The sequence below is a fragment of the Mustela erminea genome, chromosome 13, assembly GCF_009829155.1.
Source record: "Mustela erminea isolate mMusErm1 chromosome 13, mMusErm1.Pri, whole genome shotgun sequence".
NCBI lineage: Eukaryota > Metazoa > Chordata > Mammalia > Carnivora > Mustelidae > Mustela > Mustela erminea.
Genome location: NC_045626.1, coordinates 67779226 through 67805709, shown reverse-complemented (window position 1 = coordinate 67805709; position 26484 = coordinate 67779226). Strand labels below are relative to the sequence as shown.

Below are 26484 nucleotides of genomic sequence, written 5' to 3'. Positions count from 1 at the left end.
CACCAGTGCTTGGAACCGAAATGGTATCTGTGAAGACAGATCTCCCTAAGACTGCTCAGTAGATTATTTTATTGAGCACCTGCTTAGCTGGGCATGTGGTTTTGAACATCAGAGACCAAGTACCTGGCTTCAAGGGGCTGCCCTCAAACATCTGCCTCAGAGCCATTCTGGGCCAGTTACACAACCTGAGCCACATCTCCAGCTTTAAACCTAAGACAGTCCTGCTTATCTGGTAAATGTCGGGCTCTGTAGACACAATAGGGTGGATGGCCTGAACCCGGCAAGCTGTGGATCCAGCAAGTTCACAGCTCCCATGTGGGCCCAGCTCTCATCCCTGTAGCACCACGATAGTGGGCTTAGGCCTCGGGTCTTACCTCTCTTCTCACCGGTGATAACAGTGGTCTTCAGTGGCTGCACCGCAGCCCTGTCTCCTCTTAGCCAATAGCCTGAAGGTGCATGTCAACTCCGGGGCCAGCTCAGAGGCCAATTACTGCCTCACCGTGGTGCCCATCTCCATCCTGATGAAAATGTTGGGAGGCTGCTGGCCAGGAAGTAGGCAATCTGGTACTCTGTGGGTGGGACAAGAGGCCCTGTGTCAGTCATGTCACCCGCTCACGGACCCCACATTCTGCTACCCTTCTACCACCACTCTGCCTTGTTTCCCCTAGGTGCTTCCTCCTCTGTTTGCATTTGAGGGATGGCACAGCCACAGTGATGGATGGAGCCTCTAATTGCTGGGGCTCCATGATGGGTATTAAGGAGGGCACAGATTGCATGGAGCACTGAGTGTTATACACAAACAATGAGTCATGGCACACTACCTTAAAAACTGATGATGTACTGTATGACTAACATAACACAATAAAAATGGGAAAAATAGGCAGATATTAAGCAGATATTAAAGAAAACTAGGCCAGCTTTATATATCTTAAGACCAGGAGTATGACATTATTTTACACAAGGAAGGACAATTAATACTAAGAAAAGTGGCCACTTTTCACAGAGATGATTATGATCATTTCATACTTAACGAGAAGGCTCTAAAGGACATGGCCCAGAAGAAAAGAACTGAGGTGAGGTACAGATCCCTCAACAGTAATGGTTGGAGATTTCCATACTCAACTTCTGACAGTGCAGAGACTGTTAGTTCTGGTTCTGCTCACATCAGCACCATGAGGTGAGCAGGGGAGGGGCTGGAGGCAAGGCTTCATGGTTCAGGGCACGGAAATTGGGAGAGATTAAGTGATGTGCTCAGGGTCGCAGCACTGATGAGGGTTGGCTCTGGGGCAGAGGACACACATGGTTCCCAGGTCACCCAGGGATACGAGATCATGCACTGCACACTGAACCAAGCACTGTCCTCAGGCCCAGGTCCACACCTTCCTCCCCAACAATCTTACAAGGAGTCACTGGTGCCCCAGGTGTGTGCTGGCGCAAGAAGATAGCTCAAATCTTGAGCCACCTTCTGGCTCTACATTTCAGTCCCTACATTTCAGTCTACATTTTGGTTCTTTCCCCCAAATGCAGACCCGCTGATGGATTGAGGGGATCCAAACATGTCCCCAGCTCCTCCTCACTTGCCTTTCCACAACCAGAATTTGACTCTATCAACTGCCCAGCAGTGAGAAGTCCCAGGTCAGGTGACCACCCTGAATAACCAATAGGCTTCTTGACTCCCAACTGCCTCAGAACACAGCACATTCCAAACCAACTACCTACATGACAGTTGCTCAACTGACCACACCTCACTGTGGAACTGTTAATGAACAAGGAAAGGGCTGCTCATGCTAGCCCTTCAGTGCCTTAATGCATGAAGTCTACCAGCCTCCGTGTCTCCTATACTAAGATCTGAACCACTATCCATACAGCCTGGACTAAGGCCTTGTGAGAGCGGGAAGTGGCTGCACTTGCTCTGTGTGTGACCTTCCCTGCTCCTTCCTTCCTCCCAGCATCCACTCTCTGCTGAACAAACTGCAGTTTCTTCTCTTGAATCTAAATACTGATTTACACCCACAGCACCTCAAAGTTGTAGTCAGTGGAAGTAATGTTTGTGACTCCCCTGTTGTTTAGACAGATGCCCAATGTGGGTACTGGTGAACCACGGCTGGGGACAGCCAGGAGAATGTCTTGGCTGCCAGTGATGCTCTGACTCCAGTGTTTGAAGCCCTTATGATTTTTCCTTCTTCTAACCTGAGCCACAATCTTGGAAAATACACCAAAACCAGAACCGTTAAGGTGAAGCTGAGGAAGACCCTGGGATCTCGTCATTCACCTCCTGGTCACACACACATTCCTGTTCACGAGGACCTGGGGAGCCAACTGAGTCTGAGCTGGGCCTAGAGAGGGTTGTTGGATGTGGTGTGTACCTGACACCCCAGGGATTGGGTGGGAATATAAGCATTTGGATGAGATAATCTCAAAATGCAGTGCTCACGGTGAGCAGAGAACACAGAGGCTGCTGTTGGTGGCTGCTATCAAATCTTACTAGAAGCCACATGTAACTGGGCAAGTTACTTGACCTTTCTGTCCCTGGCTCCCTGTTCTCCCCACGGGTGGTCCTTACTGGTATTATGTTATGAAGCATCCTAGAAAAAATCCAGGTAACCCTCAAAGACAATGAGTGGTCCCTCATAAGTGCTGCATGAGTGTTCCAATATGGCACGTCTGCAGGAATAAGCAAGAAATAAAGGGGTGACTTCCCCCAGAGAGGAAATGTTGATGCCTGCAGGGCAGAGAAGGGGAGAAGGTGGCCTTTCAGCATTCACAGGGACATGAGGCTTTTCTGCCCATGGAGAAGTTGTGTCATCGTCTCCTGTCATATGCCATCCTCTGCGTGGGAGGCAGGGGCCAGGAGCTATGACCCCTGTACTGGAGATCTTGGCACTGACATGTGGAGATGTTAAATGGTTTGCCCAGAGTCACAGTGCAATGACAGGGACAGGGAAAGCTCAGGGATAGGAAAGTAGTTGGTTTTCTTAGGACACAGAACCCTGAACCCTGAGTCCTTTAGGTTACATCCATGATTTCTGAATAGAGGACTCCCCTCCTTCCTTTCCCCAATTCCTCACCCAGATAACAGCACATGCCTGACCCAGCCGCCACCCCAATGGAGTCAATTCCTGCCTGAATCAAAAGCCATGACATTTTCCTGAAAGAAAATGCAAGGAAGGCCTGGGAGGCCAATCTGTATCCCTCTTCCCCAGCATCTTTACATGCCAGATTGAGCTCCTGAGGGTCTGACCCATGGTCTACTCATGACCACCCCCCTGTCTCCACTTTGTGCTCATACACAATAGCCACCCCACTATTTGGAAACTTTTCTTGAAGTGACTGTAAGCACATCAGGGAAGTGATGGAGAACATGGGCACGTGGCTGTCCCCCCTTTTCATGCCCAGCTCACCACATTTGTATTTTCTCCTCTTGTTCTGACTTCCAAACTGCTTCCTCTACTTTCTCTTAAGTCTGTTTAAAAGAAGCTTCCTGAGAAATGAAAGCAAGAGCTGCCCAGAGCATGACAGCCACCCAGACAGGAAACAGCCAAGTGGGGACACCCAGGCAAATCCTCAGTTCCTGAAGCTCCTCCTCCAGCAGGCTAGACTCACCCCTGCTGACTCCTAATCCCACTCCCTGGTGGGCTGTTCAGGGCTGCTCCCTGGACTCAGTGGGCCAGCCCAGGGGTCAGGAGCCAGGGCAACACCAGCTAAAAGGTGTTGAGGAGGGCTTCAGGGAAGTTTCAGGAACATGGCAAATGCGAGGCCTCAGTGCCTGCAGGAGACCAGGTACTTCCAGGTGGACACTGGAAAAGGAGGGGATGGGGAAAAGTTAAGAAGAGCTGCTCACTGGCGGCAGAAAGAGGAAGTGAAAAAGCAGGGAGGGAAAAATGAGTGAAAGGAACAGTGATGCTCCCTGTGCCTGAGCCTTTGAACTCTGCAAAGGAATCCTGTGTGCGGACAATTGCAGGGGGTCCGGGTAGGTCTGGGAAACGACAAGTACAGTCAGAACTGAAGTGGGTGCTCAGCCTCCTCACCACTGGCAGGACAGAGACTGACTCTATCTAGGGGCAGGGTCCACCCTACTGTCCCAGGAGCCCTGAGCCTTTGCTTCCTAGTGAGTCGTCCTCTGAGGTTGAGTTAGAAATGCATCTTAACTTCTGCAGTTACACTAATGATGCACTTGATACATTTAACTGTGCTTTTATGAAATGGAAAAATATCACACAACATTTTTATAGTTTCTCTTAAGTGTACAATACTGAAGAAATTATAAAAATTTTTCTTGAGGTAATGAGTCAATATCTAAGGTACCTTACACAGTGCCCCCAGTGGGGTACACCCGATTATGGAGGAAGAAATGGACTTTCTTCAGAGGTGGTGGTGGAGAGGCTGGCGTGGTTGTGGGCTGCTCCATATCCTCAGGGGGATGCTCTACACAGATTGCTGGGAGATGCGCAGAAATAGAGAGCAGTGTCGGCATCTTGTTGTCAGAAGACCTTGGGGGATTAGACATCCTTTACTTCTAGTCCAACCTTTTCCTCTCCCTACTCACCAGCTGCCCAGATGCATTCATCCCTCCAGGGCAGACTTAGGACGATGTCCCTGTGTGCTGTGCTCTGAATTCTGCCCCTCTCACAAACATACAGGTTTTGTGGGCAACTCCTTGTATTTAGCAGAGACATTACAGGAACACAGCAAACGACAGTGAACATGCCCAATGGCCTGGATTCACATCCCATTTGGCAGCCATACCTACCCGAGAGCATTCCCGATATCACTCTGAGCCCTGGTTCCCTGCTCTATGGCCTAGACGTGAGTGTGCCATTACGGTGTCCCAAGTGAGTGCCTCAGACATAGGAAAGGACTGATGCTTTCCAATTGCTCTGTAGGTGTTGAGGTACTGAATGCCTATCAAAACAGCTAAACAGCTGGTTGTGAATGAATCCAGACGTGGGACTTGGATGGCTCCCCTGCATGGGAGGATGGAAGCTCCCTCTTTATCCTTCACATGGGAATGATGCTTACAGTCAACAGAGAATCCGTGTCCCTTCCTCCTGTCATCCCCACAGCAGCACCGATGGGAGGGGAAACGGGGCTGGAAGCCACACTTGACAGTGGAGAGCACTGAAATGTAGGGAGCTGAAGGGACTGTCCAGAGCTGCCATGCTTATGAGTGATAAATTTGGGACAGGATTGTCATTGCTTCCCTGTGGATGGAGATCTCCGAACCCCTGACACCAACCCAGGGCCCCTCAGAAAATGTCTGAACCCCTGAACCAAGAGCTGCCCTCACAATCTCAAATCCACCTGCGCCAAAATTTCTGTAGGAAAGAGTGGGTGCCCTGCAGGAGGTGTTGTGCCATGAGAATGGTCTGTCCTATCTCTGCCTCCTGTCTCTATATTTCATTCCCTGACCCAAATTATAGTGCAGTTTTCTCCCTACACTGCCCCTCTGGAATACAAGGGGAAGTGTGCATGAAGCGATTCCCACCCCCAACACCGCATCTCATGGGGCAAGCCAATATACATGAAATAAATACAAAAATAGACATTTACATGACTATTAACCTGAATGTCCTATAGAGAAATGGTGAAATACATTACGATATGCCCTTTGATTTAAACATATGCATTTTCATTGGGTGTTGAGTTTGCTAAGTTCTTATCCAATCAAGAAATGGGCAGAGGACATGAACAGACATTTATGCAAGGAAGACATCCAGATGGTCAACAGACACATGAAAAAGTGCTCCATATCACTCAGCATCAGAGAAATACAAATCAAAACCACAATGAGATATCACCTCACACCAGTCAGAATGGCTAAAATCAACAAGTCAGGAAATGACAGATGCTGGCGAGGATGCGGAGAAAGGGGAACCCTCCTACACTGTTGGTGGGAATGCAAGCTGGTGCAGCCACTCTGGAAAACAGCATGGAGGTTCCTCAAAATGTTGAAAATAGAACTGCCCTATGACCCAGCAATTGCACTACTGGGTATTTACCCTAAAGATACAAACGTAGTGATCCAAAGGGGCACATGCACCCGAATGTTTATAGCAGCAATGTCCACAATAGCCAAACTATGGAAAGAACCTAGATGTCCATCAACAGATGAATGGATAAAGAAGATGTGGTATAAATACACAATGGAATACTATGCAGCCATCAAAAGAAATGAAATCTTGCCATTTGCGACAACATGGATGGAACTAGAGCGTATCATGCTTAGCGAAATAAGTCAAGCAGAGAAAGACAACTATCATATGATCTCCCTGATATGAGGAAGTGGTGATGCAACACAGGGGCTTAAGTGGGTAGGAGAAGAATCAATGAAACAAGATAGGATTGGGAGGGAGACAAACCATAAGTGACTCTTTTTTTTTTTAAATTTTTTAAATTTATTTTTTATTTTTTATAAACATATAATATATATTTATCCCCAGGGGTACAGGTCTGTGAATCGCCAAGTTTACACACTGCACAGCGCTCACCATAGCACAAACCCTCCCCAATGTCCATAACCCCACCCCCCTTTTCCCAACCCCCCTTCTCCCAGGAACCCTCAGTTTGTTCTGTGATATTAAGAGTCACTTATGGTTTGTCTCCCTCCCAATCCCATCTTGTTTAATTTATTCTTCTCCTATCCCCTTAACCCTCCACAACATATTAAAAGATTAACAGAGAAAATACGTATATAGTTATTAAAAGTCTTAGCAAATGAGGAATAAAAGGAAACCTTCTTAACATGAAGAAGTTAATGTCATTTACAAATAATTTACAGCTAAATCACAGTCCATTATGAATTACAAATTCCTAAAGACATTATCTTAAGACTGGAACAATTTAGAGAATGCTGCCATCACTACTTCCCCCCGCCCCCCAACACTGTACTAGGTTCCTGGCCTGAACATTGACATGATAGCAGGAAATAAAAATTTAAGTAATTGGAAAGGAAGAATGAAAACTGTCATTGCTTGTGGATGATGGAAGACTTCGTGGTTGCTCTGAATCTCCCTCTCTGTTTTAAGACTTGACACTGTCACTCCATGTTCCCACATCTACCTGTCCTTTTATAGTTTTATAACTACCTCACTTTGGAAGTGCCCAAACTCTATCCTTTATATTCTTTGTTACATATTTATAAAACCTGCTACTTGACAGTCAGTTATTATTCAGTCCATAAGTGACTCTTAATCTTACAAAACAAACTGAGGGTTGCTGGGGGGAGGGGGGTTGGGAGAAGGGGGGGTGGGGTTATGGACATTGGGGAGGGTATGTGCTTTGGTGAGTGCTGTGAAGTGTGTAAACCTGGCGATTCACAGACCTGTACCCCTGGGGATAAAAATACATGTTTATAAAAAAAAATAAAAAATAAACTTATGCATTTTCAATTGTTTCAAATAATTGGAACATGATGACATTAACACAGGGTAGTGAAAAACTGGGAATGGAAGGTGTAAAGCATAATCTCTATTTTCAACCATCGAAAACACTTTTACCTAAGTTTATGAATATTGATTATTTGCCACACTGAACAGGGGTTATCTTGCTAAAAAGGTGACAAAATTTTCCCTCTGATCTGTAATATTTTCCCTCTCAAAACGTTTATCTTCTTTATGTTTTGTCACTCATGTCAGAGCACAGTGGGTCAGCAAAGGGTCACATTCTGCTGACAATGCTGCCAGCCACCTGTCCTCCAGGCCAACTGGGACAGACCCCACTGTGTACAACAGAGATCCCCAGGCTTGGCATTTGACAGGAGGATACTTTGCATGAAGATTTGTGAGGTTCTGAAAAGACTGCCCACTGCTTCCTTATCCCCCATGGTACATAATTAAGGACAGAAGATTTTAGTCTTGAACACATTTCATCCTGAGTTCTGGTTATAATATGAACATCTAGGAAGGAAAGCAGCTGTCCCCCAAATCTTATCAAGGATAAAGGTAACCTCCTGCCAGCCCTCAGGGGACAGGCAGAATGACCCAGTGGATTTATCATTACTGGCCTTAGGGAAGAGCTCACAGCAAACTAGCTTTACCAAGGGCTTTTCACACCATCCTGGCTCACAGGGATAGCTGCTACTGTTGGACATGGCTGTGAAATTATTCAGGAAAAAGCAGGGCAAGTACAAAGATATTTGTCAATGGCTGACCATTTTCTGGTGGGATTTCTTTTTTTCTCTTTACCAAAGAATTTATCATCTGTCCCACCTGCCTCTTTGTGGATCAATCAATCACTACTTTTTGTAGGGATGGTTGCGTGGAAGATACTAGGATTTTGCACCAAAGCCTCTGCGCTACAATTCCATTCTCCCGTGTGAAAATGGGGTCTGCCACCTCTCAGGCAGGGTGCCTGCACTTGCTCAGCTCTTGCTATACTTCTTGGAAAGTATATTGAACACACTGAAGAATAAGCAGTTGAGTCTTTCTCTGAAATGATTAATTTCTATTTGCCATATGAGGAGGATACACTCAAGGCCCCCAAACACTGGTCTATGATAAACGTGTACAGACCACTTTGGGGAAGTCTAGCCACTGTCACAGTAAGGCCATGACATGGATGATTAGAACCAAGCTTCTCCCTTGCCCTTCTAGGCTTAGCTAGTAGCCCTGAGCGGGTCCCTCTCTGGGACTGTACCACTAGGGTTCCTGTGCTCAGCTAAAGTGTAGGCTGACCAGTTCTCCATTGAGATCAGATCACATGATTGATCCCTTTGTCACATCCCTGCCTCCTGAAATGGTTATGTTGAGTAAGAGACTTGCCACGGGAAGGAGTCAGTGAGCACTGGAGTCATCTGCTTCCTTTTACTCCCATGTATCTCACCATTACAGACCTTAGGAAGATGGAGCACACACCAAAAATGGTTTTGGCTTTTTCTTTTTGGCTTGGGTTAGTCCTTTGTGTTTGAGAAGGACTGTCAGTATATATCGCTTGGCTACTCCAAAGACACAGAGTAGAGTCGCTGATTTGTGGCACCTCATATCTTTGTGATTTTTTTTTTCTCCCCAAGGGCAGAAGGGAGAGTGATTCCTGACCTGCTATGCGCCATATGCCTTGAAACAAATTTCTTTCCAACTTGAATCTCACAGCTGAGAAAACTGCAGACTAATGTGTTATTCATCTATTGTTCCCTGAGGCCAAGTGCACCCAAGGAGATAGCTGAGAGCCACTCCCTGCCGTCTGGTGACAGGGACTGCCAAGATTCCCCCTGTTTTGCCTGCTTCCCTGCACAGGGGCCACCTTCATCTGTGAGCAGCCTCTAGTTTTGGGATTGTGGGGATCCCTGGGGTTCTGAGAAGGAGGAGCCACAGGAATTTCTGATGGGTGATCCAGGCGTGTATTGACCTTCTTAGAGTTCAAACAACAGGATCCTACAGACCAACTAGTAGGGAGACTTGGTGCTTACATTTTCAGGCTTTTCAGGGAAAACTGTCCACTTATTTAGGAAGGAACCAACATTAGTGCTTTAGTTGAAACTATTTCAGTGTTGCTTTTCTTAAGGATGAAGCACTATAAAGATGAAAGTAAAAAGACAAAATCTTTGTACTCAATGTGTTGGTAATGAGTAAGGGGATAATCAACACTGCAGTAGTAAAATGTCAAGTAAGACATGGTTTAAAAAAATCCAAACATCTAATCAAAACATGCAGAGATTTTCAATGCCACTGGTGATTACAGAAGGGAATATAAAGCATCCATTAAGCATCCAACTGGTGGAGATGAAAATCCTGCCAACAGCCAGTGTCAGGGAGGCAACAGAAGACTACATTTCACTCTCTGTCACATGATATTCACTGGGATGACATTTGTCAGGCTGTTTCTCAGTATACTGTGACAGTTCAGAAGATGCACACAGACTTTCCCTGCCTCCTGCCAAGAAGAATGGGCAAAGCCCAAAGGAGAGTGCCAGGGCCTGTTAATGCAGCATCTTTTATTCTGTGTGATGGTCACTGGAGAGCTTCTCCTGATCTGTTCCCTCTGGCAACTGGACACTTGGCCCCTGGGAGGGCCCAAGTTACCTTGCAGTGATAGAAATGACATTTGCTCTGGATGAAGTCTCACAAATTCTAGAGCAAGGCAGACACGATTTTAAGAGGATCCACTTTCCATTTCCTACAAGCAAATAATTAACACGGTGCCCAGGGACTCTGCCCCGACTCTGACTGCCACCAGCGGTGTCAACACTGCCTGGCCTGCATACAGGAACAAGGAAACAAATTCGAACACTCTAACCTTATGCCTACAGGGCCTAGAGAATGATGAAGAACCAAGGTTAGTAGAAGGAAGAAAATAATAAAGCTCACAGCAGGAATAAATGAAGTACAGCTGTGATGACTATAATCTGGCTGCCATTATCTCAGGATACAATGTGTTTTACTAATGGTTTTTAAGTGTACTCACTGGGTAGAAGCCTTCCCTGTTCTAAGAGCTACAACCTCAGGAAGAGATAAAGGTTACTGAAGAAAACACTTCCAAACTGGAGAATACATAATGACTGGGGTCACATACTGACCCCAGAATGTGTCACAGGACACATACTGGGCCATTTGCTACATTTAGCCAATTGTGCAACATTTCCACAGGGCCTATCATTCCCAAACAGTCCACCTTGTGGAAGAAACAAATGGCATTATCAAAACCCAACTGGCAAAACCCACTGCATCTTTCCATTTGCCAAGGCCCAAAGATCTTCCTTTAATACTGCTGATTCTTAGATCCACTCTGCATAGCAGCCATAAAAATTCATACCTTGCAATTGTTTCTGGAAGACCAGGGAGATGTGATCAAGGGGCATGTAAAACGAGCAAAGTAAAGGTGATATGATGACTTAGTAAGAAATGACAGCTCTAAATAGGCCCTTCAAAGAAATGAGTCATTACTGGAACAGTCTGTCCACATCATGCACCTGGGAGACAGAAACATCAACATGGCCTTTGACCTAGAAATGAGTCCACAAAGACTCCCTTTGGTCCCTCTGGGAGGATTCATACCTGCTATTTCTCATCACCAAACTAGAAGGCACTGACTCATGGATTCAGGTCTACAGTTTCTTTAAAATGGCTGCAACCATTTACCCTAAAGATACAAATGTAGGGATCCATAGGGGCATGTGCACCCAAATATATATAAATATACATACACACAGAGAGGAATACTATGCAGCCATCAAAAGAAATGACATCTTGCCATTTGCAACGACATAAATGGGAATATAGGGTATTATGCTGTGTGAAATAAGAGAGAAGCCAGATAAAAGAGAATTATCGTATGATCTACCTTTTATAAGTAATTTGAGCAACATGGTGGGGGGTTTGGGAGGATAGTGAAGGAAAAAATGAAACAAGAGGGTATCAGGAGGGAAACACATCGTAGGAGACTCTTAATCTCACAAAACAAACTGAGGGTTGCTGAGGGGTGGGTAGGGAGAGGATGGTTAGGTTATGGACACTGGAAACAGTATGTGCTATGGTGAGTGCTTTGAAGTATATAAGCCTGATGATTCACAGACCTGTACTCCTGGGGCAAATAATACATTAAAAATTAACAAAAATAATTTTAAATAATTAAAATAAAATAAAATAAAATGGCTGCAACCTCCAACTGGACAACCAAACCAATGCTAGACCTTCTCTGACTGTAGCCCAGAAAAGGAAGCACATGACAACTGGGCCAAGTTGCTCTCCCAAGACAGGGCCAGGCCTGTACCATAGTACATTCAAAACACAAAATTCTGATGGAAATTCCTAAAGCAGCTGAAATCTCTGGCCTATTTTTCTCTGCGTACGAATTGTGATTCTTGCTCTTTGACACTGAGCAGGGCTACTGCTCTGCTGGTAAACATAGTCTCCAAGGTTTCTGGATCCCTACTCTTATTCTCTCCCTGCCTTTACCTATATTCAAAAGTGGGATATTTTTAAATTAAAAACTAAAAACCACTAAGTTACACTGACTAGATAAACCCTTTAAAATACATGAGACCTTCACCCCAGAGGGGTTGGATGTTATGTTTTCTGGTACTTCAGCTGGCTGCTTCAGGACTTGTGGTTCTCTTGCATCCAGATTTTTAGGTTTTACTGTTGAATATATTAATTCTGAACTATTTTCAATTACCCAATTGCTTATACTTTGCATTTCTCCTTGGATTACTACTGAAAATATCAAAATTATTCTTGATCCAAGAACAGAAGTCATTCATCAGATCTACCCAGAAATGGGACCAGAAGTAAGAGCTAGATGTGATTTCCACAAAGACTCACCAAGGATGGATTATCCATAAATCATCAAACTCTGACCTTCCAGGGGCAGGACTGACCTGGAGGAGGTTGCCAACCACCCAAGCAATGAAATGGGATGGTAAGAAAATACAATTTGATCACTGGTATTTTCCTGTCAGAAAGATGTCAGAAAGAAGATGGGCTAGAATTGAGAAAGCAAATTCAAAAGGAAGTACGTTTTGCTAAGAGAACCACTCAAACTAGAGTGAAAGGTAAATAAGGAGGTAACACACATGCACTTCCATTTCACTCTCCAGAGCACGATGAACATCGACTTTAGGCACATGGAGCTGCTCAGGTACAACTGGACCTCCTCATGAGCACATCCTTCTACGCTGGACTGAGACAGACACAATGTAACCAATTTTTTTGTTTTATATTTTTTAAATTTCTTTTTTTTTCTTTTTTAAAATTTTTAAAATTCCTTTTCAGCGTAACAGAATTCATTGTTTCTGCACCACAACCAGTGCTCCATGCAATCTGTGACCTCCTTAATACCCACCACCTGACTCCCCCAACCTCTCACTCCCTGCCCCTTCAAAACCCTCAGGTTGTTTTTCAGAGTCTGTAGTCTCTCATGGTTCATCTCCCCTTCCAATTTCTCTCAACTTCCTTCTCCTCTCCATCTCCCCTTGTCCTCCATGTTATTTGTTATGCTCCACAAATAAGTGAAACCATATGATAATTGACTCTCTCTGCTTGACTTATTCCGCTCAGCATAATCTCTTCCAGTCCCATCCATGTTGATACAAAAGTTGGGTATTCATCCTTTCTGAGGGAGACATAATACTCTACAGTGTATATGGACCACATCTTCCTTATCCATTCATCCACTGAAGGGCATTTTGGTTCTTTTTTTTTTAAATATTTTTTAAAATTTTATTTATTTATTTTTTTATTTTTTCAGCGTAACAGTATTCATTATTTTTTGCACCACACCCAGTGCTCCATGCAATCTGTGCCCTCTCCAATACCCACCACCTGGTTCCCCCAACCTCCCACCCCCAGCCCCTTCAAAACCCTCAGATTGTTTTTCAGAGTCCATAGTCTCTCATGGTTCACCTCCCCTTCCAATTTCCCTCAACTCCCTTCTCCTCTCCATCTCCCCTTGTCCTCCATGCTATTTGTTGTGCTCCACAAATAAGTGAAGCTATATGATAATTGACTTTCTCTGCTTGACTTATTTCACTCAGCATTGGCAATGAAGAAGTCAAACTCTTTCTCTTCACAGAGGACATGATTCTTTATACGGAAAACCCAAAAGACTCCACCCCCAAAGTACTAGAACTCATACAGCAATTCAGTAATGTGGCAGGATACAAAGTCAATGTACAGAAATCAGTGGCTTTCTTATACACTAACAATGAAAATACAGAAAAGGAAGTTAGAGAGTTGATTCCATTTACTATAGCACCAAGAACTGTAAGATATCTAGGAATAAACCTAACCAAAGAGGTAAAGGAACTGTACTTGAGCAACTACAGAACACTCATGAAAGAAATTGAAGAAGACACAAAAAGATGGAAGACCATTCCATGCTCTTGGATCGGAAGAATAAATATTGTTAAAATGTCTATACTGCCTAGAGCAATCTATACTTTTAATGCCATTCCAATCAAAATTCCACCAGTATTCTTCAAAGAGCTGGAGAAAATAATCCAAAAATTTGTATGGAATCAGAAGAACCCCGAATCGCTAAGGAAATGTTGAAAAACAGAAATAAAACTGGAGGCATCATGTTACCTGATTTGAAGCTTTAGTACAAAGCTGTGATCACCAAGACAGCATGGTACTGGCATAAACACAGACACATAGACCAATGGAACAGAGTAGTGAACCTTCACTGTTATCGTCATATTTTATCCTTCATTGTATCTACTTTATTTTTTGTATACACATAGGGTTTTTTCTTCTAAAAATTTGGGGATAAAGCTTCTTCTAATAGATCAAAATACACCCTAAATCTAGCACAGGGCTTTGTTCTAGTCTCCAGCCTGAGCAAATTCTCTCCACTTTCTTTTTCTTTATCCTCCCAACCAACTTATCAACTCCTCTTTTAGAAATTAAAAAAAAGGGGCGCCTGGGTGCCTCAGTGGGTTAAAGCCTCTGCTTTCGGCTTGGGTCATGATCCCAGGGTTCTGGGATCGAGCCCCGCATAGGGCTCTCTGCTCAGCAGGGAGCCTGCTTTCCTTCCTCTCTCTGTCTACCTGTGATCTCTGTCTGTCAAATAAATTAAAAAAAAAATTAAAAAAAAAAATTAAAAAAAATTCATGTTTATAGTCATATTCCATCCCTTTACCATGTTTACCCTTATATATGTTTTTCATTCTTTAAAATTTGGGAATGTTGTTTCTTCTAAGAGACCAAAATACTCCCAATATTAAGTGATATTAAGTGAGTGACCCTGTTCTATTCACCAGTCATATATATATATATATGTATATATATACATATATATATATATATATATATATAACATTTTTTCTTTATTTATTTTTTCTTTTTAAATTTTTTTCTGAACATCTTCTTACCCCCATTCACCCTCCCCCATGATTTGGGTTCTCTTCTGATTTGGTTAAAGCACATTTTACTAGGGTCTTTGCCACCCTTTTAGTATTTTATTTGCTCCTTCGTATATTCTTATCTAGATAAAATGACAAGGCAGAAAAACATCACAAATAAAGAACAAGACGCTAGGGACCTAATCAATTCAGACATTCGTAATATGTCAGATCTAGAGTTCAGAATGATGATTCTCAAGGTGCTAGCTAGGCTTGATAAAGGTATGGAAGATATTAGAGAAACCTGTCTGGAGAAATAAAAACCCTTTCAGGGGGAATAAAAGAACTAAAATCTAACAAAGTTGAAATTTTAAAAAGCTATTAATGAGGTGCAATAAAAAATGGAGGCTCTTACTGCTAGGATAAATGAGGCAGAAGAGAGAATTAGTGATATAGAAGACAAAATGATGGGGAATAAAGAAGCTGAGCAAAAGAGAGAAACAACTACTGGACCATGAAGGGAGAATTTGAGAGATAAGTGATACCATAAGATGAAACAACATTAGAATAATTGGGATTCCGGAAGAAGAAGAAACAGAGAGCAGAGCAGAAGGTATATTGGAGAGAATTACTGTAGAGAATTTCCCTAATATGGCAAAGGGAACAAGCACCAAAATCCAGCAGTCACAGAGACCCCCTCAAAATCAATAAGAAGAGGTCCACACCCCATCATCTAATAGTAAAATTTACAAGTCTTAGCAACAAAGAGAAAATTCTTAAAGCAGCCCGGGACAAGACCTCTGTAACATACAATGGTAAAAATATTAGATTGGAAACAGACTTATTCACAGAGGCCTGGCAGGCCAGAAAGAAGTGGCATGATATATTCAGAGCACTAAACGAGATAAATATGCAGCCAACAATACTATATCCAGCTAGGAAAATATGAAACAAGATGGGATCAGGAGGGAGACTAACCATAGTAGACGCTTAAATCTCACAAAACAATCTGAGGGTTACTGGGGGGAGGGAGGGAGGGAGAGGTGACTGGGTTATGGACACTGGGGAAGGTATGTGCTATGGTGAGTGCTATGAAGTGTGTAAACCTGGCGATTCACAGACCTGTACTCCTGGGGCTAATAATATGTATTAATAAAACGTTTTAAATTAATTAATTTTAAAAAAGATAAGACTGTAGTTGGAGATATGGAAAGACACTACATCATTCTTAAAGGTTCTGTCCACCAGGAAGATCTAACAATTTTTAATACTTATGCTCTCAACATGGAAGCAGCCAACTACATAAGCCAACTGTTAATCAAAATAAAGAGTTACATTGATATGAATAAATTAATTGTAGGATATCTTAACATACAAATCTCTGCAATAAGCTGATCATCCAAGCAGAAAATTAAATAAAGAAATAAGAGCTTTGAATGACATATTGGACCAGATGGACCTCCTAGATATATACAGAATAAACCACCCCAAAACAACAGAATACTCACTCTACTCAAATGTACATGGAACTTTTTCCAGAATAAACCACATACTGGGCCACAAATCAGGGCTCAACTGATACCAAAAGACTGAGATTATTCCTGCACATTCTCAGACCACAATGTTTTATAACTGGAACTGAATCATAAGAAAAAGTTTGGAACCTAAAAGCCATCCTGCTCAATAATGTACAGAACAATGAGACAATCAAAGAAGAACTTAAACAATTCAATGGAGACCAATGAGAATGAAGATACATCATTCCAAAACCAATGGGATATGACAAAGGCAGTCCTAAGGGGGAAATACACAGCCACCTAAGACTCATTCCAAAAAACTGCACTACAGTTCAGGTCAGGGACTGAAAATTAGAGACAGGAGGCAGAAATAGTATAGACTGTTCTCGTGGCACAGACACTTCCTGCAGGACACCCACTCTTACCTACAGAAACACTGACACAGGCAGATTTGAGAATGTTAGGGCAGCTCTTGGTTCAGGGATTCAGGACATTTCCTGAGGGACTCTGGGCTGGTCTCAGGGGCTCAAGGATCTCCATTCACGGGAAAATAAGCACATTCCTGTGCCAGATCCATCACTCATCAGCTTGGCAACTCTGGGTAGTCTCTTTAGCTCCCTACATTTCAGCACCATCCACGGTCAAATGTGGGTTCCAGCCCATTTCCTCTCCCATCAGTGCTGCTGTGGGGATGACAGGAGAAAGGGACACAGATTCTCTGTTGGCTGTAAAGCATCATTCCCATGTGAAGGATAAAGAGGGAGCTTCTATCCTCCCATGCAGGGGAGCCATCTAAGTCCCACGTCTGGATTCATTCACAGCCAGCCATCTAACTGATTCCACATGCTTTCAGTACCTCAACACCTACAGAGCAGTTGGGAAGCATCCGTCCTTTCCTATGTCCCGGGTGCTCCTTGTAGTCAATCACTTGGGACACCATAACAGCACAGTAACGTCTAGGCCATAGGGCAGGGAAACGGGGCACAAAGGGCTCTCTGCAACTCTCTCAGGTAGGTGTGGCTGCTAAATGGGGTGTGAATCCAGGCCATCAGGCATGCTCACTGCGCTTTGCTGCATTTCTGTAATGTCCCTGCGAAATACAAGCAGATGCCCACAAAACCTGTGGGTGGGGGGTGGGGGAGGATTCAGAGCACAGCACACAGCGACATCTTCCTAAGTCTGACCTGGAGGGAGGAATGCCTGCTGGGCAGCTGGTGAGTAGGGGGAGGAGAAGGTCGGACTAGAAGGAAAGGATATCTGATCCCCCCATGGTCTTCTGACAACAAGATGCCAACACTTCTCTCTATTTCTATGCGTCTCCTAGGAATCTGTGTGGAGCATCCCCTGAGGATGTGGAGCCACCCACAACCATGCTGGCCCCTCCACCAACACCCACGAAGAAAGTCTGCTTCTTCCTCCATAATCAGGTGCACCTAATCAGGAACCCAAGGAAGGTAACTTCGATATTGACTCATTACGTTGATTGCAGAAGAATTATTTCATTTAGTAACACAGACCTAACTAAAGCATTTAAAACTGCTGAGGAACATTTTCCTATGATTTTATTGGTAGAAATTTCCCTCTATTAGGTCCATCACCATTAAGTCAGTCAAGATGAAATTCTCATTCAAACCGGATCCATGGGTTATAGGAAAAAAGTGTCTACTAGCTGAAGGGATGGATCTTAGCTCTTTTTGGAACACAGGTCAATATATGTCTCTCCTATAAATATGGTTCTTAGATGTGTAAGAAGGAAGAGACAATGTTTTGCACCAGTAAAGTTGAACATAAAAATACTACATAAGCATGTGGGGCCAGAGTGAATGGATGTGAAAGGTGACCAAGCAAGGCTTAACCTGCTGCTGGGCCAATGTCCTTGGTGTACACAGAAATACAGAGGAGGGGAGTGGGAAGGAAAAGGGATACAGGGCCTTGGCTTTCAAATTGAGGGGATGTAATCATGCGTCATGCGACACGTGAACATTGTCTCTTCCTTCCTACACATCAAAGAACCATGTTTCCTAGAGAGACATATATTGACCTGTGTTCCAAAAAGAGCTAAGATCCATCCCTTTGGTTAGTAGATACCTTTTCCTATGACCCATGGATCCACTTTGAATAAGAACATGGGAATACTACAGGAGGTTTCACTATCTTACCCCCTCCACTTATTGTCTATGAGCCACATCTTACATGGGTGTGCTACGTACTGTAAACGGAATGAAACGACCTCACAATATTGGGGGAACTAAAGTACCCAGTACATTACTTGTGTTTACCATTCTACAAATTGGGTAAATACATTCTGTGATGTCTTCCGATTCTGGAACCAGAAATCTGTGCACCAATGTCCAAGACCTCAGGATTCCCAATAGCCATGGATAGGCATAACCCCAAAATCCATCATGTGAGGAAAGGACACATTACATGGCATGCATACATATCATGGAGTGCTATTCAGCTATAAGAAGAAACAAAGGTTTTCAATATTCTATGAAATAGATGGCCTTGGAAACCTAACACATATTTTGAAAGCGAGCACACAAGAAAGACATACTTTACATGATCCCATGCTTTGAGGACACTAGAGTACAGACATTTGTAGACACAGAAAGTGGAAAGTATGATGGAGGGAGGAAGAGGGGAGGGGCCGTCATGTCTTCATGGGTACAGAGGTTACATGAGATGGGATGGAAATGTTTTCGACATAGCTGGTAGTGCTATCTACAAGCCATCACATCAGTGTCACTGAACATACCCATAATGAATACAAGCATCAGTATTACTTAGATTCTATCACATAAAGGCCTAATACTCCAAGGCAATAGAGGGCAGATATGGTCACAGCAAGAGACACAGGGAAGACAGCTGAACAGGGCCCATGACCAGGTGGAGAAGTGGCAAGCTGGCTTGGCTTCACAGTGGGCAGGAGGGCTCAGGGGACTGTGTCCTGAAACACAGTGTGCCTTGAGTGTTTTCCAGATTGATGCTGATCAGTTCCCACTGATTACATCCCCACAGTTTGAAAGCCAAGGCCCTGTATCCCTTTTCCTTCCTGCTCCCCTCCTCTGTATTTCTATGTACACCAAGGACGTTGGCCCAGCAGCAGGTCAGGCCTTGCTGGGTCACCTTTCACATCCACTCACTCTGGCCCCACATCCACATCAAGCAGAACTCCCGAGTCATTAGGGAGCAGCACAGCCAATGTTGTGACAGCTCCTCTGTTTTCTCCTAGACCCTGTGGAGGGCCAGTCCAACGATGTTCCTAGGGACAGGACAGAGGAAGGCGCCCCAGCTCTCCCTGAAGTATGCTCGCCTCTCCTTCTCTGAGATAGAAATGTTCCTTCCTTGATTTCTTCCATCAATGCAGCATGAAAATCTGGCACTTTACCTCCCAGGGGAGGGGGATAATAAACAGTCTCCCCTCATGGAAGAATGCTGGGTCAAATCTGTTACTGACAGCGGACACAAAATGGGTGATGACACAGGGCAGCCTCAGTTACAAACTTGATGGGATCAAACACCTTCTTCAGCAGAAAAGGTTTCTCCTTGAAAAAGAATGTTCTATCTGTTTTTCAGAATGGACTTCAGAGATCTGCCACAAAAAGCTCAAGCACCGTTCAAATTATCCTCTTTAACTCGGGTTGGGAGGGGGAACGCTGACTCAACCATGGTACCTCATCCAATTGCCTTAAGCCCTCCCCAAACAAGAGTTGGCCCACCATCATCCAGCATGGTGTGATCCTCACTGTGTTTCCTTTTCTCCAATCACAGGCAGACGCTGGGAGGAAAGACAGCTATATGTATTTAAAAGTATCTTGCTCGGAAGGAAATCTAGGGTACAAGGAAGTCTTCCCCCTGATTCTGGGTTCCAACAAGGAATGAGGGTTGAGGATACTGACCGAGACTGTCCAGTAAGGCACGGTGACCACCCTGTACAGGCCTGGAGGAACAGGACATACAGAAGGTGTGATTTGTGTGCATGTGGGATGAAGGCCCTGTGCGTGTGTGTGTGTGTCTGTGTGTGTCTATGCATTATGATTGTGAACACAAAGATGATTTCTCATGCTTCCATCACAATCAAAGTGTCACTCTTCCAAAAAACTCTCATCACCCTGGCACATTTTACATAATCATTCCCCCCTCACCACAGCTGTACCTAAAGGATGCTTCCGTTTGCTTTCCTGAGATGGGGATGGTTCGGAGATGAATGATCCAAACCCTTGAACTCCTCCATGGAGAGCCACATTTTGAAGCCAGGTTTCAATCTGAAAGTTGCTCTGGGCTACGTACCTGCATTAGTCCCTCAGCCAGGGGGTCCTAAGGTATCAAAGGAACTAGCTAGCAAAGAACCACAGCATCTGAATACATAGCCAGAAACCTAGATTTTAGGAAGGTCCCCTCTATGACCCAACATGGCACGGTGGCCTCCAAGGTTACAGAAGCCAGGGCAAGGATAGAAGCCAATGTCCCTGGTCCCTGGAGTCAAGTGCACAGAGAAAAGCCGCATCCTCATGCTCAAGCCCATAATGCTGGAAAGGCTGTGGGCCCATGGAGGACAGGCCAGGGCAACATCTGTCATAGCTGGGCTCAATGTGTACACACGAGCAATGCCAGAAAGGCACAACGGAGGGAACTTAGTGTACTTGATAAAATTTACATAAGCCTTAGGGGGAGATTCGAATTCTCTAACCACATACTCATGCACCACTGGCAAATAGGAACTCAAGGTCAAGCTTGGTTGGAAGCTTTGGACCCAACACACCTGGGGCAAATCTCCTGCACAGCCAGCTTAGAGAGTGTCAGCACACACTCTAGGACACCTCTGTGTAAGGAACTTCCCACTGTTCAGAAGACCTGGGCAGGTTTGGACAGCCCCTGTCTTCATGGAAACATACACACACACACACACACACGCACGCACATGCACACACAAGCACACACAGTACAGCCCAAGAAAAGTGGAAGGAATATAGCCAATTCCTTAATGGTGGTGCCTACTTAACACAAACTACAATGCCAGTGTTTTCAAGTGTTGTACATAGGATTTTCTGAAGACTAAGGATGAGTGAAGAAAACTACTAGGATCCGTTTCAGAGGATTGAATGCAGCCTCGCAAGAAAGGTTGCTTTTCACTCTGTGCAAAATCTTAAAAAGACATGATGCGTACAGTCACAGCATGGGGATCCTGGGCCCAGAAAGGATATCCAAAGGAGAGTGTGACAGCTTATTGGCACTTCAGTCAGGGGAGGTTACGGGACCTGGTCCTCACACAGAAATGATTTAAGTGTTTACATGTATTTGATTGACTATTTCACTTGGATCAGGCTCGCCTTAGCTGGGAAGACAAACACCCTCTTCTCATTTCCTTCCTGCTCCTCTCCCATCCCTTCCTCTGTCCACCAAGGAGAAGGCCTGACAGCAGTGCAGTCTGTACCTCCTAAGCACCCACATGCACACACTCCCCTCCTGTCCTCATCCATCCGAACTCCCTGCCTACTTCCTGAGCAGTCATACCAGTGTCCTCAGAGTGGCTCTGTAACCTCCTAGCTGCTCCCAGGGATCCGATGGAAGAGCTATCCAGGTTGATGGTGGAGGAAGAAATGCCAACTCTCCCTCAGGTAAAATCATTTTTTTAAGGATTTTATTTATCTGAGGGAGAGAGAGAGAGTGCAAGCAGGGGGAGTAGCAGAGGGAGAGGAAGCAGCAGGCTCCCTGCTTGAGCAGGGTGCCCAATGTGGGGCTCCATCTCAGGACCCTAGGATCAGGTCCTGAGCTGAGGGCAGAAGGTGGAATGTCTGAGCCACTCGGTCACCCCGGTTAAGTCATTTTGTGCATCTGAGGGACAACTAGTGTTTGATTTCTATTTCCATGAACATCTGAGCATGTGCATGCCAGAGGGTAGAGACCATTTCCTTGGTGCTGACAGTCTGCAGTGAGTTTATACCATTAGTGGAAACCTTATTTAGAGGGGCACTGAGAAAATACAACCAACAATTATTTAGGCAATGGATGGTCATGAGCATTTTCCAGGAGATAATTCTGTCTATGGAAACTAGCCTTATAGTTGCTGAAGAAAATGGACTTGGGAGATCTGACATTCCAAGCTGGAGCCTTTTCTGGAGGCGATTTTCTCCTTCTTTGGATCATCAACTCAATGACTGCATCCCATCTAGCTTGCTTACATCACCAAGGGCACAGAGATGTGTGCACCTGGTGTGCACAGGGTGACATGATACTCACAGTGTCTCTCTTTCTCCACCTGCAGGAGGCGGCAACTGGAAATGGCTCCTGTACATGTTCTCAGATCAGTCACTTTTTGGTGACAAATCTAGCTGAAGAACAAAGTAGGGCTTTCTCTCCTCCTTTGGTCTGGAGACCTTCCCTGATTCTGAGTTCCTGCTGGGAACAGAGGCTGGGGTGGCCCGAAAAAATTGAGTGTCCTGTAGAAACCTAGGATCCTGTGCTACAGTCCCTGCAAACAAGTAGGTCATTTAGGTGGTGTGATTGGTGCGTCTGAGGGTTGGGGCTTGTTTTTGTGTGTGTCGATGCGGCGGGACTGAGCACGTGGGTGTGTTGAAACACGTGTGTTTCATCAGAATACCTCTCCCACTTAATGGAGTTCAGTGCACGGGCCAAAGTTTCAAAGCCAAACCTCCTTCATCCCCGCTGTGCACACCCCCTAGGACACCACATCCCTCGCTGACCACAGCTACACCTGGAGGGCTGCTTAGGATTCCCTTCCCTCAGACAGGGATGGGGAGAAAGGAAGGGGCCCACATCTGTCCTAGTTGGGACATTTCTCAGACATAGTCAAAGCACAGAAGAATCAGGAAGCTAGTTTAGTCTATCGAAAAATTGTCATCAGCCTTAGAAAAAAAAAAAATACTCCTATATTGAACGCACCGACTGAAGGCTCACCGCCAAATGGCAACTGCCAGGAAAGCTTCATCATTAGCTTGGTGCCCGATCAAACTTCCCAACAATCTGCTACACAGCCAGGTTAGAGAGTGCCCTACTCTCATCTGGCCTCTGCTCTCTAATGAACTTGCCACATGCTCAGAGGGCTCCTGGGACAATGGGTCCTGCTGACTTCAAGGACACACCCACAAGGCACAAGAAAGGAAGAGTGGGAAGAACCAGTAAGTTGTGGATGGAGACTCTTTTGAAATGCAGGGATGTCAGTATGTTGAAATCCTGTGTCTTTGGTTTTCTTTATCATAAAGGATTCATGAAGAAATAAAAAACTCTAGGGTAGTTGTGCTAGGATTGAATGCAACCCTGCAACACAGTGTTCTTCGGATGAAATACAATCTTCTAGAAGAGAGGAGAGGTAGGAGTGGCATAAGTTTATCCTGGCAGAGAAGCAGTCTTGAAAATGTCCACAACACTGTTGCCGTTTTGAGGAACTTGTCTGTCAGGAAAATGTAGCATGCATATTAGTGTTTACCTTCTTTCAGATCGAATATGTCACCCTGATGCAATTCCCTGTAGCTCAAGTTCAGAGGCAGTGTCTCTCCTTCCCTTCCTGCTCCTTCCCCTGACCTTTCTTGATGCAGCAGCAGCTCGCTTAGTCCAGACCGATTTAACCACACGTCTCCCTAACTTGTGCGCACACCCACACCAAGCAAAACTCCCCGAGCTATTCCTGCCGAGCCCCACCAGTGTACTGAACATTCTGTGTACATCTCCTCAGCTCCCCTGGAAGGCCTGACAGGTGAACATTCCACGGAATGTGCACAGGAAGACACCCCATTTTCCACCAGGGTGGTACACTGGCCTTTATTTGAGATACAACATTCTTCTCTTTTAATCAAAGTCAGATATAAACATTTACATGGTGAGGAGAAGTTTTAGTGAGAATCTGTTACCAAATGCTACCTAATCCCAAAGACATTGCAGGATGGGGGGAAGGGAACAACCACGGCAGGATCAGCTACAATCTGTAGGGCAGTAAGCTTTGGTACAGGTAGCAGCTGTTCCTCCTTGCCACCTATTTTGTCCAGTGGGACCCGGGACATGCGACCTTAGGAAGATTGGATGCCTTTGTGCATGACTCACTTTGATCTCTTCATACTTTGGAGTTCACTGGCCTCTATCACACTTCCCCGTCTGGTTTTCTCCCATTACCCAGGTTAACAAAAGAGCCAAGCCAATAGGACAAAGCATGATTTGATGTTCATAATGTTTTCTTTCTGAAATTGCAGGTGGCCCTTCTGGAAAGGGAGGGTGGTAGGTATTCTGTACTCTATAGAGTCACTCACTGGTTTGTGACAACCTGGAAAGGGGGAAGGTGGGGCCACCTCACAGGCTCAATGATGAGAACCACCCTGATTCCACATCCTGCGGGATTTAAAATAAGGGTCATAGTAACAGAAAGGTATTTTGTGGGTAAAGACCCGTGGCCTCATGGCCCTGTCCCCAGAAACTACTTCTGCTTCCCTCAGGTGGCATAGGTTTGGTGCAGGGAATAGGTGTGCCTTTGAGATGGACTATTTCACAATTATTCAATTCCCTGTAGCTCCAATTCAGAGCCAGGGTTTCTATTCACTTCCCTGCTCCTCTCCGTGACCTTTCTTCCACCATCAAGGAAGGGCCAACTGCAGTTCAGTCCATACTGATTAGCTCCCCACCTCCATACACTTGTCCACAGGTGCAGACCAAGCAAACTCCCTAAGCGATTCTCGAAGAGCCCCACCAGTGTCTTGACACTCTGTGTACTTCTACCTAGGTTTCCTGGCTAGCCTAAAGGAGGCTTGCTGAGCTTAAGTCAATAATCAGGCCAAGTGTGTTAAAGTTGGGCTTGTTTTTTAATGCAATGAGCCCTGATTTGGCTATCTCTGTGAATGCTTGTCTTTTGAAGAGGAAAAGTAGGTTTCAAGAACCCACCTTTGTGGACGTTCACGTCTAACCCTGGTTGTCTTTCCATATGTGTTGCTTACCTAATCTTGACAACTTGAGGTCATCTTAAATAAATAAAATCTTAAAAAAAAAAAAAGAATACTCTAGAAACATTTCCATATTAGCTCATGGGTAGGGAATCCCCTTGCTTGTTATTCTGTGGGGATAATAACAGGACCCCATGGGCATAGGGTTAATTCAACAACTGGGAGATAGGATAGATTCCTCCATGACTGTAGAACTCACCTAACACCTTTACCAAGTGTATGTAGCTGGGATGAGGAAAACAGTCCCTCAAACCCAGAGAACATACACCACTCCACAGGGATCATTATGGACTTATGGAGATAATGAAGGATCCAACTCTCTTTATGACTGGAGTAGAGGATGCACTTGCAGATGCCTTATTTTTTTTTATATGTTTTCTTCCACTTGCCAGCGACTCCTTGTGATGAGAATATTCAGGCGAGACCTCAAATAAAAAGGGCTTCTTGGAATGGTTTCTTCCCTCACAGTCCTACTGATCCGAGAAGCCACCCCTATTCAGGTACAACAGCAAACAAAGGCTTTAGCTAAGAATCCAACTGCCCTCCTGGGAAAAGGAACCTCCAAATTCATACAGGGATGGCCCCTAACTCTAAGGACTTGACAGCAGCTCCAGAGCATCACAGAGAACAAAGGCCACCAAATGATGATAGGAGGCCGATTTATCAAGTACCAGCTTACACTTTGAGATATGCTGGAACCAACACCTGAAACTGGCCCAACTTTAAACCCAGCGACCCTTAGGCCTGGACATGACCACTCTACGTCCATGGCTCATAACTCTTCAAAGGTTCTTAAGTCGACCAGATTGAAAGATGCCCATATGAAAATGCAGAGCACATTTGGTTTATCAATGGCAACAGTTTCATGGAAAGTGGGTAGGAAAAACCAGGTATGCTGTCATCAGTCGAACTCAGACTGCTGAGGTCAAAGCCTGTCAGCAAACATGTCTACCCCCAAAGCAGAATTCCTAGTGCCCACTTGTTGGTTGTAATTGGCAAAAATCTTACAAGTATTTATCCTGACTCCAACAGGCCTTCCTCGTCCTCTAGGCCCATGAAGCAATTTACAGAAAAGGTGCTTCTTCTCTAGCCATAACCCCCCAACCCAATATGGGCCTGAAATGATTGCACAAAGAATGGCCCTCCAAACTATGTACCCCTTGAAATCCTGCCTAAAGTTCAAGGAGACCCAGTGTTAGATGGGGACACCTGGCTGGAACCTAATGGTTATGCAGCCCTAACCTGT

The 26484-nt window shown here is 44.8% G+C and overlaps 1 long non-coding RNA gene across 6 annotated transcripts in view; it reads right to left on the bottom strand.

The window, feature by feature from the left end:
* The window catches only part of LOC116572400, a 78729-nt gene that overhangs the window by 27147 nt on the left and 25098 nt on the right, over nt 1–26484 (bottom strand). For 3 of the 6 annotated variants that reach the window (XR_004278296.1, XR_004278292.1, XR_004278297.1), the window contains exons 1-2: nt 1530–1597; nt 375–569 (exon numbers count right to left, since the gene is read on the bottom strand). This is a non-coding gene — a long non-coding RNA (uncharacterized LOC116572400). Of the gene's footprint in view, nt 1–374; nt 570–1400; nt 1506–1529; nt 1598–26484 lie in introns of those variants that run through there. The other 3 variants (XR_004278293.1, XR_004278295.1, XR_004278294.1) reach the window with 2 other exon arrangements.